Source organism: Salvelinus sp. IW2-2015, linkage group LG14, assembly GCF_002910315.2.
Source record: "Salvelinus sp. IW2-2015 linkage group LG14, ASM291031v2, whole genome shotgun sequence".
Lineage (NCBI taxonomy): Eukaryota > Metazoa > Chordata > Actinopteri > Salmoniformes > Salmonidae > Salvelinus > Salvelinus sp. IW2-2015.
The window spans coordinates 23,652,961-23,663,972 of record NC_036854.1 but is presented as its reverse complement, the minus strand read 5'-3'; the positions used below and the strand labels follow the sequence as shown (position 1 = coordinate 23,663,972).

The 11,012-nt window shown below is 41.3% G+C and overlaps 1 long non-coding RNA gene across 1 annotated transcript; it reads right to left on the bottom strand.

Moving 5' to 3' along the window:
* Positions 1-84: 84 nt before the first annotated feature.
* On the bottom strand, positions 85-1,033 carry LOC139028615 (uncharacterized). Its single transcript, XR_011480815.1, has 4 exons — positions 946-1,033; positions 800-841; positions 380-450; positions 85-223 (listed from the first exon to the last, which is right to left on the bottom strand). It is a non-coding gene; the product is annotated as an uncharacterized lncRNA (long non-coding RNA).
* Positions 1,034-11,012: the final 9,979 nt, after the last annotated feature.

Here is an 11,012-nt window from a genome sequence, read left to right as displayed (position 1 = left end):
CATAGTGGGCATTGAAGTACAGATTTGCCTACCTTTAAAAAAAATGTTTTTAACTAGGCAAGACTCTCTGCTTTTTTTGTGTGCATTAGAAGACGAGGTGGGGAGAGAGGTAAGAACAGCGGCAGATAGCATATGATTCATGAATGACAGTGTTACCCTAATATTCTCTCAGTTCATCACAATTGCGCTGTCAGGACTGGATTCCTCTCACATCAAAACATACCTGCAGACGAGAGAGCATGATTAAGCCTTGTTTTTTTTTGTCTAACACGGTCAGTCATCTTAAATCAGGAGGTGAAATGCAAAACTGACCTTGGATCTCAATGTAAAGCATCTCTTTAATAATACTTCCTGTTGACTCAACCAAGTGACATCTCACCTATGATCAGGCTGTGCCCTCTGTCAGCCAGTTCAGATGCGGGAGAGGTTCAACAAAACAGCTGATATAACCTAGAGGATTTAGGGGGAGAGGGWTGACGTGAGTGGCTACAGAGTACTTTAAGCTGAAAAACAGAYCCATGAGGACAAACAATAGAAGATAATGCCAATAGGTGTCTGCGTCACATACAGTATCTCCTTTCAAAGTGTACCTGAAACATTTAAATATAGAGGGCTGTGTTTCTCACCACTTGGTTATTGCAAGGCTAACCCATGACTTAGCAGCAACAGATAGTCCAGTGAAAATGGCTGTAAATCTACTCGCTCGTCATATCTCTCAATAACTGAGATATGACCGTTCAATCTAAAGCAGCACATGTCATTTTTTGAGGATMCGTCAATACAGCCCAGTGCTGCTTACCTGAGATGCCATCTTCGTAGGTGTCCGCTTTGACTTCCTTTTCTGTCGGGGAAAAAATAGCTGTCAGAACAATTGTTTTTGATTTCGACAAAAAGACACAAATGTACCTCCATAGCATATAACAATTTGCCTGTGAATAACCACACCTTCATACAAACGTGCTACTGTATGCAGAATTCTTGACGCGCAACTGAAGACACTGCCCTATCCTGCCAGTACGTCCACAAGCGAGCCACTCCGGAGCAGAATGATGAYGCATGGAAGAGGGAAAGGAATGAGAGAGGAACAGCAATTTGAACATTGTCTGGAAAAATGCATGGTTAAGCCCTTACAAATACTGTATACCAAACAAAGTTAAGGAAGTGYACTTCAACATTTTACATAAGATATATCCATGTAATTCTATGATTTCCTMATTTGTGGCTATTGATGATATCGGCGTTTTCTGTGAAAAAACTAGGTGAGAATCTGTCTCACTTGTTCTTTGAATGTAAATTTGTGTCAGAATTTTGGGAAAACCTTGCAAAGTACTTATTTAACATTATGAACACTGCATATAATTTTAACATAAAATATATAATATGTTACTATTGCAATGATAACAAAACCACTGAAATGATTGTTCATTTTTTTATTCTTGTTGCCAAATACTAAAATACCAAAATTACACATTTTTCTGATTGAATTTAATTATCTTATTAAAACACTAACCCTAGTGAATAACAACAAGAATAACATCTTCATGAATCATTATAATAAGATATTTTCAGAGTGAATATAATTGCACTTAAACAGAAGGCGCTGTGAATTTTGGACCTGCTCTGAAATATGTGATAGTTGGCTTCTAAACGTGTTGGACAAAAGTTTTTAAATTATTTGTATTTTTTTTAAGTAAAAATGAAACATAAAAAGTACATTTGAATGACACTGAGGGGCCGTGTTTTTACAGTGTTTTAATGGCAGTGTGCATTAAAATAGAGTTTGTACACATGCAAATACACACACTCTCATTCAAATAAACACACACAAGAACACACACATACAGTTGAAGTCAGAAGTTTACATACACCTTAGCCAAATACATTTAAACTCAGTTTTTCACAATTTCTGTAACGGTCGTCTGTTGAAGGTGTGGACCAAAGCGCAGCGTGGTAAGTGTTCATGAATATTTATTAACAACTGAACACTGAGAAAAAATAACAAAATGTAACAACACGAAACAGTTCTGTCTTTTGCAGACACAAAAACAGAAAACCATTACCCACAAAGTATCGKTGAGGAAAAGCTACCTAAGTATGGTTCTCAATCAGAGACAACGATAGACAGGTGCCTCTGATTGAGAACCACACCCGGCCAAACACAAAGAAATACAAAACATAGAAAATGAACATAGAATGCCCACCCAAATCACACCCTGACCAAACCAAAATAGAGACATAAAAAGCTCTCTACGGTTAGGGCGTGACAATTTCTGACATTTAATCCTAGTAAAAATTCCCTGTTTTATGTCATTTTAAGAATGTGAAATGTCAGAATAATAGTAGAGAGAATGATTTATTTCAACTTTAATTTCTTTCATCACATTCCCAGTGGATCAGAAATGTACATACACTCAATTAGTATTCTGTAGCATTGCTTTTAAATTTCTTAACTTGGGTCAAACGTTTCGGGTAGCCTTCCACAAGCTTCCCACAATAAGTTGGGTGAATTTTGGCCCATTACTCCTGTCAGAGCTGGTGTAACTAAGTCAGGTTTGTAGGCCTCATTGCTCGCACACGCTCTTTCAGCTCTACCCACACATTTCCTACAGGATTGAGGTCAGGGCTTTGTGGTATCTCCAATACCTTGACTTTGTTGTCTTTAAGCCATTTTGCCACAACTTTTGAAGTATGCTTGGGGTCATTGTCTATTTGGAAGACCCATTTGCGACAAAGCTTTAACTTCCTGACAGATGTCTTGAGATATTGCTTCAATATATCCACATAATTTTCCTGCCTCATGATCCCATCTATTTTCTGAAGTGCACCAGTCCCTCCTGCAGCAAAGCACCCCTACAACATGACGCTGCCACCCCCGTGCTTCACGGTTGGGATGGTGTTCTTCGGCTTGCAAGCCTCCCCCTTTTTCCTCCAAACATAACAATGGTCATTATGACCACAGTTCTATATTTGTTTCATTAGACCAGAGGACATTTCCCCAAAAAGTACAATCTTCGTCCCCATGTGCAGTTGCAAACCATAGTCTGGCTTTTTTATGGCGGTTTTGAAGCAGTGGCTTCTTGCTTGCTGAGCGGCCTTTCAGGTTATGTCGATATAGGACTTGTTTTACTGTGGATATAGATACTTTTGAACCTGTTTCCTCCAGCATCTTCACAAGGTCCTTTGCTGTTGTTCTGGGATTGATTTGAACTTTTCGCACTAAAGAACTCGTCTCCCTCCTGAGCGGTATGACAGCTGCGTGATCCCATGGTGTTTATACTTGCGTACTATTGTTTGTACAGATGAGCCTGGTACCTTCAGGCGTTTGGAAATTGCTCCCAGGGATGWACCAGACTTGTGGAGGTCTACCATTTTTTCCTGAGGTCTTGGCTGATTTCTTTTGATTTTCCCATTATGTCATTATATAGGCCTTGAAATACATCCACAGGTACACCTCCAATTGACTCAAATTATATCAATTAGTTTATCAGAAGCTTCTAATGCTATGACATCATTTTCTGGAATTTTCCAAGCTGTTTAAAGGCACAGTCAACTTAGTGTATGTAAACTTCTGACCCACTGGAATTGTGATACAGTGAATTATAATTTAAATAATCTGTCTGTAAACAATTGTTGTAAAAATTACTTGTTTCATGCACAAAGTAGATGTCCTAACCGACTTGCAAAAACTATAGTTTGTTAACAAGAAACGTGTGGAGTTTTAATGACTYCAACCAAAGTGTATGTAAACCTCCGACTTCAACTGTAGTTTTGAATGCATTCTATTGAAGCGAAAAAATCTTGAACTTTTTTGGCAACATAGTGATATATTCTTACATACTGTACAATGAGGAATTCAACTACAAAATACTAGTCTTCTCACATTTTTTGTAACCATTGCCCCCACTCACAAGGTGTATAAACAACAACAATAAATAAAATAAGCAAGATACAAAACAAAAACGTGAAGAACATAAATCAATCAACTCTAATTAGCACATGTAGGACAGTATTCAAGTGTGTGTACATGGACTTTGCAGATGTATTTCTCACGTGCAGCACATTGTATTGTTTTACAGTCCTTCTTCGGGGGGCAGAATTGGCATCTCCTCCTCTTGCCTGCCCCAGCTGCAGCCTCAAGTGGATCGGGGCAAGATTCAACCTCCTTTCACAAGCGCTGCTTAGGCTGCTGTGCTGGGCAGGCGCTCCCTTCTTTGAACGTGTGGGGTTACAAATGCCTTTTCCAGCTGCTCCAGGAATCCTCACGATCACTGATCTCAGCCATTTTGTGCAGTGTGCTCAGGAGGACCACATTCCTATTTGGGAGGTAAGAAACTAGAGTGGGGGTGAAGGCAAACTTAGATGAGAATGCCTCTCTCCCCCTTGTTGCGAGGAGTGCAGGGGGGAGCTTGTTCTTTCTAACTGTGCCAACCATGGTGATCTTCCTCTTCAGGAGCTGCTGGCTGAGTTTAATCAATAGCACACATAATCTCAATTTCTCATTGAGGACCTTTGTGTCTTTGTGGTTTTTGTGGTGTGTAAATGATTTTATAACTGCCGGGTCAAAAATGACCCTAAGACAATCTTTGTACCCTGGTGGTGTACAGCTTTCATGGAAATATGAACAAAGGTGATGTTTCACTTTTTCTAATGTTGGGGCCACTCTAGGAAAAGTCAACAACACCTTTTCCCCCTCAGGAGACTGAAAAGTTTTGGCATGGGTCCCCAGATCCTCAAAGTTATACAGCTGCACCATCGAGAGCATTCTGGCCGGTTGCATCACCGCCTGGTATGGCAACTGCTCGGCATCTGACCGTAAGGGACTACAGAGGGTAGTGCGTATGGCCTAGTACATCACTGGGGCCAAGCTTCCTGACATCCAGAACCTATATACTAGCCATTGTCAAAAATTGTCAAGTCACCCAAGTCATAGACTGTTTTCTCTGCTAACACATGGCAAGCGGTACCGGAGTGCCATGTCTAGGACCAAATGGCTCCTTAACAGCTTCTACCCCCAAGCCATGATACTGCTGAACAACTAAAGTAATCAAATGGCCACCTGGACTTGATTACTTTACATGACAGCCCACCTTCCAACTGGACAACGACCCTAAGCACACTGCCAAGACAATGCAGAACTGTCTTCGGGACACGTTTCTTAATCTCCTTGAGTGGCCCAGCCAGAGCCCGGACTTGAATCCGATCGAACATCTCTGGAGAGCTGTGCAGCGACACTCCCCATCCAACCTGACAGGGCTAGAGAGGATCCGCAGAGAAGAATGGGAGAAACTCCCCAAAAACAGGTGTGCCAAGCTTATAGCATCACACTCAAGAAGACTCGATCGAGGCTGTAATCACTGCCAAAGGTGCCTCAACAAAGTACTGAGTAAAGGGATTGAAAACKTATGTAAATGTGATACTTCTGCTTTGTCATTATGGGGTGTTGTGTGTAGATTGACGAGGGGAAAAAACAATTTAATCCATTTTAGAAAATGCTATAATGTAATAAAATATGGAAAAAGGCAAGGGGTCGGAATACTTTCCGAATGCACTTTATATACAAAGGTATGTGGACACCCCTTCAAATTGTTGCTGACAGGTGTATAAAATTGAGCACACAGCCATGCAATCTCCATAGACAAACATTGGCAGTAGAATGTCCTCACTGAAGAGCTCAGTCACCGTCATAGGATGCCACCATTCCAACCGGTCAGTTCGTCAAATTTCTGCCCTTCTAGAGCTGCCCCGGTCAACTGTAAGTGCTGTTATTGTGAAGTGGAAACATCTAGGAGCAACAGAAGCTCAGCCACAAAGTGGTAGGCCACACAAGCTGACAGCACGGGACCGCTCAGTGCTGAGGCGCGTAGAGTGTAAAAATTGCAACACTCACTACAGAGTTCCACATTTTTCTCTGGAAGTTTACTTCAGCACAATAACTGTTCGTTGGTATCTTCATGGAATGGTTTTCCATGGCTGAGCAGCTGCACACAAGCCTAAGATCACCATGCGCAATGCCAAGCGTTGGCTGGAGAGGTGWAAAGTGCGCCACCATTRGACTCTGGAGCAGTGGAAACGCGTTCTCTGGAGTGATGAATCACGCTACACCATATGACAGTCCGATGGACGAATCTGGGTTTGGCGGATGCCAGGAGAACTCTACCTGCCCAAATGCATAGTGCCAACTGTAAAGTTTGGTGGAAGATGAATAGTGGTCTGGAGCTGTTTTTGATGGGTCGGGCTAGTCCCATTGTTCCAATGAAGGGAAATGTTCATGCTGCAGCTTATAATGACATTATAGACAATTCTGTGCTTCCAACATTGTGGCAACAGTTTGGGGAAGGCCCTTTCCTGTTTTAGCATGGCAATGCCCCCGTGCACAAAGCGAGGTCCATAAAGATATGGTTTGTTGAGATCGGTTTGKAAGAACTTGACAGGATTTGCACAGAGCCCTGGCCTCAACCCCATCAAACACCTTTGGGATGAATTGGAACGGCGACACAATCCAGGCCTTATTGCCTAACATCAGTGCCCGACCTCACTAATGCTCATGGCTGAATGGAAGCAAGTACCCGCAGCAATGTTCCAACATCTAGTGGAAAGCCTTCCCAGAAGAGTGGAGGCTGTTATAGCAGCAAAGGTGGGACCAACTCCATATTGATGGCCATGATTTCAGAATGAGATGTTCAACAAGCAGTTGTCCACATACTTTTGGTGATGTAGTGTGCTAATCAAATGGCTACGTTCATTAACATTTTTTTTAACAATCTTGCAGTGGCTGTATGCACAGAATATGGACTCTACCCACACGCTCACACATACTTACACTGACACCCCAACACACATACGCCCACACACATATTTTATGTGCAAAACTGCATACTGACGCCTCACACGCACTTTTACACTCACCACATACACTGCTGCTGCTGCTACAGCTCACTTTTATCTATCCTGTTGCCAAGTCACATCACCCCTACCTATATGTACATAGCTACCTCAATTACCTCGTACCCCTGCACATCGACTTGGTACTGGTACTCCCTGTATATAGCCATGTGATTTTTACTCATTATTTTTATTTGTTATTGACTGTCTATTTATTCCTCGTGTCACTATTTCTAATAGGAAAAGGACCTGTAGTTAAGCATTTCACTGTTAGTCTACACCTGTTGTTTACGAAGTAAGTGTGAAATGAACATGTATTTGGTTTGATTTAGAATGCCATTTCTATTCCTATGGTCTATTTGCCCAAATCTAAGGATTTGGCTTTCTAACACACTGACCTGCACAGCTCTCTGGGTGAGGTTCTGTCTTCAAGTCTCCAGTGAGTGATGAAGTCCCATCCATCTCTGTCATTTATTACAGATTATGGACATGTGCAGTCAAGTCACAGGAGGGGTGGAGTGCATGACACTCCATCCTCGATATGACAGCATTTACCTCTTGGGTCCAGCAGGCAATAACTACAGGCAGATGTGAGATGCAGAAGGATGGCACTCTTCTCTTGCTGATGGCCTACAGAGTAATATTAGAAGAATGCAATTTGTGAACTTATGTAGATATTCTAACCAAAGTGTTTTGATAACTTAGAATAGAATAAACCATTCTTCACATAATTGTTAAGGGTGTGTACTGGAGGTGAAGTCAGGTGCAGGAGAGCAGAGTGTAGTTAACAGGCACACTTTTTATTCCGGTCCAAACGAAAGCACATAAGTACATAAAATGTGCCCAAAACACGGAACATAAACAAAAGTCTGGTGCGTAACAATACCCACATATCATCAAAACAATTTCACACAAAGACATAGCCCGCTGTGGCCTGCTGGAGGTCATTTTGCAGGGCTCAGGCAGTGCTCCACCTTGCACAAAGGCGGAGGTAGCGGTCCTGCTGCTGGGTTGTTGCCCTCCTACAGCCTCCTCCAAGTCTCATGATGTACTGGCCTGTCTCCTGGTAGCGCCTCCATGCTCTGGACACTACGCTGACAGACACAGCAAACCTTCTTGCCACAGCTCGCATTGATGTGCCATCCTGGATGAGCTGCACTACCTGAGCCACTTGTGTGGGTTGTAGACTCCGTCTCATGCTACCACTAGAGTGAGAGCACCGCCAGCATTCAAAAGTGACCAAAACATCAGCCAGGAAGCATAGGAACTGAGAAGTGGTCTGTGGTCACCACCTGCAGAATCACTCCTTTATTGGGGGTGTCTTGCTAATTGCCTATAATTTCCACCTTTTGTCTATTCCATTTGCACAACAGCATGTGAAATTTATTGTCAATCAGTGTTGCTTCCTAAGTGGACAGTTTGATTTCACAGAAGTGTGATTGACTTGGAGTTACATTGTGTTGTTTAAGTGTTCCCTTTATTTTTTTGAGCAGTGTATTTGGATTTATTTAACACTTCTTTGGGTTACTACATTATTCCATATGGGTTATTTCATAGTTGTGATGTCTTCACTATTATTCTACAATGTAGAAAATAGTAAAAATAAAGAAAAACCCTTGACTGGTACTGTATATATTTTCCATTATTTCCCCCTAATCCTACCACCCATCCCTGAATTGGAGTAAACTAATGGACAATGTTGTGTCTGGACTGTCATTAAATCAAATCATTTCTCTGTAATTATGTGATTAAACTAATCATGTAAACTTTAACTAGGAAGTYGTGGCACCATGGGAAAATGTTTATAGAGTCTATTTCTCGAATCGACTCTTCAGATATTTTCATATCGAGTACAGTCTTGTATTAATGTATTATTCTTACCTCATCAGTTCTCATTACTGAACGTCGCAAAACCTTGGATATCTGCACGAACCCTAGCATAAATTATCAGCAATATATTACGCTACTGACCTAGTCAAAGCTTCCTCCGGAATCTCACCGTACAGCTGTAGTTACTGAACTCAACCTGCAGGTTTGAGTAGGAGGAAGCAGCTGCAGGCAAGGTTTGACAGGTGTGTACTTGCCAAGAGACCCAAGAAACTCAGACCACACCAAGCCAACTCAGATTTGGCTTCTGCCAGCAATTCTGCAGGAGCAAGCCCCTCCCCCCCAAAAAAAAGCAAAGTCAACAGGTGCAGTGCCCCTTTAAAAACACCTGGAAATTTAAGTAGCAAAGTGATTTACATTGCAAGAGAAAGTTGTCAAATATTTGGCATAATGTCAGAAGCCAAGGGGAAATGTACACATTTCATTCCCCTGGTTAGTTCGTCACAGGATGCATTGGCAATGTGAAAGGGGCAACCCTCCTACTTTCAGTGGGAATACTGTTGTGCACCCCTTTGAGAAAGCCTTAAAGTGCACGGCAGAAGGCCTTGATGCCATGTACCTGGGTCACCAAGACTGTCAAGTCTTAAAGTTATTAGAACATTTAGGTATTGTGTCAGTGTTATCGCTGGTCCTGAAATGTTGGAAAGATCTGAACCAGTGTTTAAATGTTGATAGAATTGTATTACTTTATTGAACAATAGCTTCACTGCCATGACCAAGTGTCAGTGTCCCAACTACTTCTGTTGAGGGGGCACACCATTTGTCAAGTTAACCCTGGACTAGCTAGCTCATTACTCAGCACCACTTTAGTGCTGGTACACTGAACTTGACATGATAATTGCCTCAAATAGGTATTAAGAGTTTTAATTGAACAAAATTAGTTCTTAAACTTGTCAAACAGGGGGCGCTGTTTTCACTTTGGAAAAAATCTTGCCCAATTTAAACGGCCTCGTACTCTATTCTAGATCATACAATATGCATATTATTATTACTATTGGATAGAAAACACTCAAGTTTCTAAAACTGTTTGAATTATATCTGTGAGTAAAACAGAACTCATTTGGCAGCAAACTTCCATATAGGAAGTGAAAAATCTGAAAACGAGGTTCTGTTTCAGGGCCTGCCCATTCAACTGGCTTTTATTTATCGATATGCATGCACTTCATACGCCTTCCACTAGATGTCAACAGGCAGTGGAAGGTGGAATGGGGTGTCTAGCTTGATCTGAGGTCAAATAAGAGCTTGGAGTGACAGGTCCGGTATTTTCTTTGTCCTCGAAGGCGCGCAGGGGAGCTCGACATTGTCTTCTGAAAAGCGTTCGGTATACACGGCGAATATCTCCAGCTCTGATTTTATTTGATACATATATCATAAAGTAGGTTTTTTCAACCGAGTTTTGTTTATTCAACATTTATTGGGACTGAGTTTTCCGTTCTTTGCGCCAAGTGGATGGGAATGTTAGCAACCTTGGCTAGCATTGTGGCGCGAATTCGACAGAAATGAACATTCTAAAACCAAACGATTTATTCTGGAAATAGGACTCCTTGTACAACATTGATGGAAGCTCAGCAAAAGTAAGAAAACATTGATGTTATTTCGTATTTCTGTGGAATATGTAGAATCCAACAGGGCGGAGAATGTGAGCGCTGTCTCACAATAATGTATTTTGTAAAGTTATTTTTTTAAATCTAACACAGCGGTTGCATTAAGAACCAGTGTATCTTTCATTTGCCATACAACAAGTATTTTTTATGTAAAGTTTGATGAGTTTTTTGGTCAGATTAGGTGAGGGTCCAAAATATCTCCTACATTCTGGGGAAATGTTGCTACGTATTCACAATGTATAACCACGATTTGCAGCTCTAAATATGCACATTTTCAAACAAAACAAATGTTTGTCCAAAGGTTAGTGATTAATTTTATCTTTTGCGAAAGCCACCTTTGCGGTGAATAAATGCATTTGGCTATTGTGGTAAGCTAATATAATTCTATATTGTGTTTGCTGTAAAACACTTAAAATCTGAAATATTGGCTGGATTCACAAGATGTTTATCTTTCATTTGCTGTATTGGACTTGTGATTTCATGAAAATTATGATATCCCTGTCCCGTTAGGCTAGGCATGCTAGTCAGCTTTTTTGATGAGGATCCCGGATCCGGGAGAGCGAAGCGGTAGAGGTTTTAAAATGCTGATTAAACCAATCTGAATTTAAATTTAAAGTTGTACAATGAAGCACAAACAAA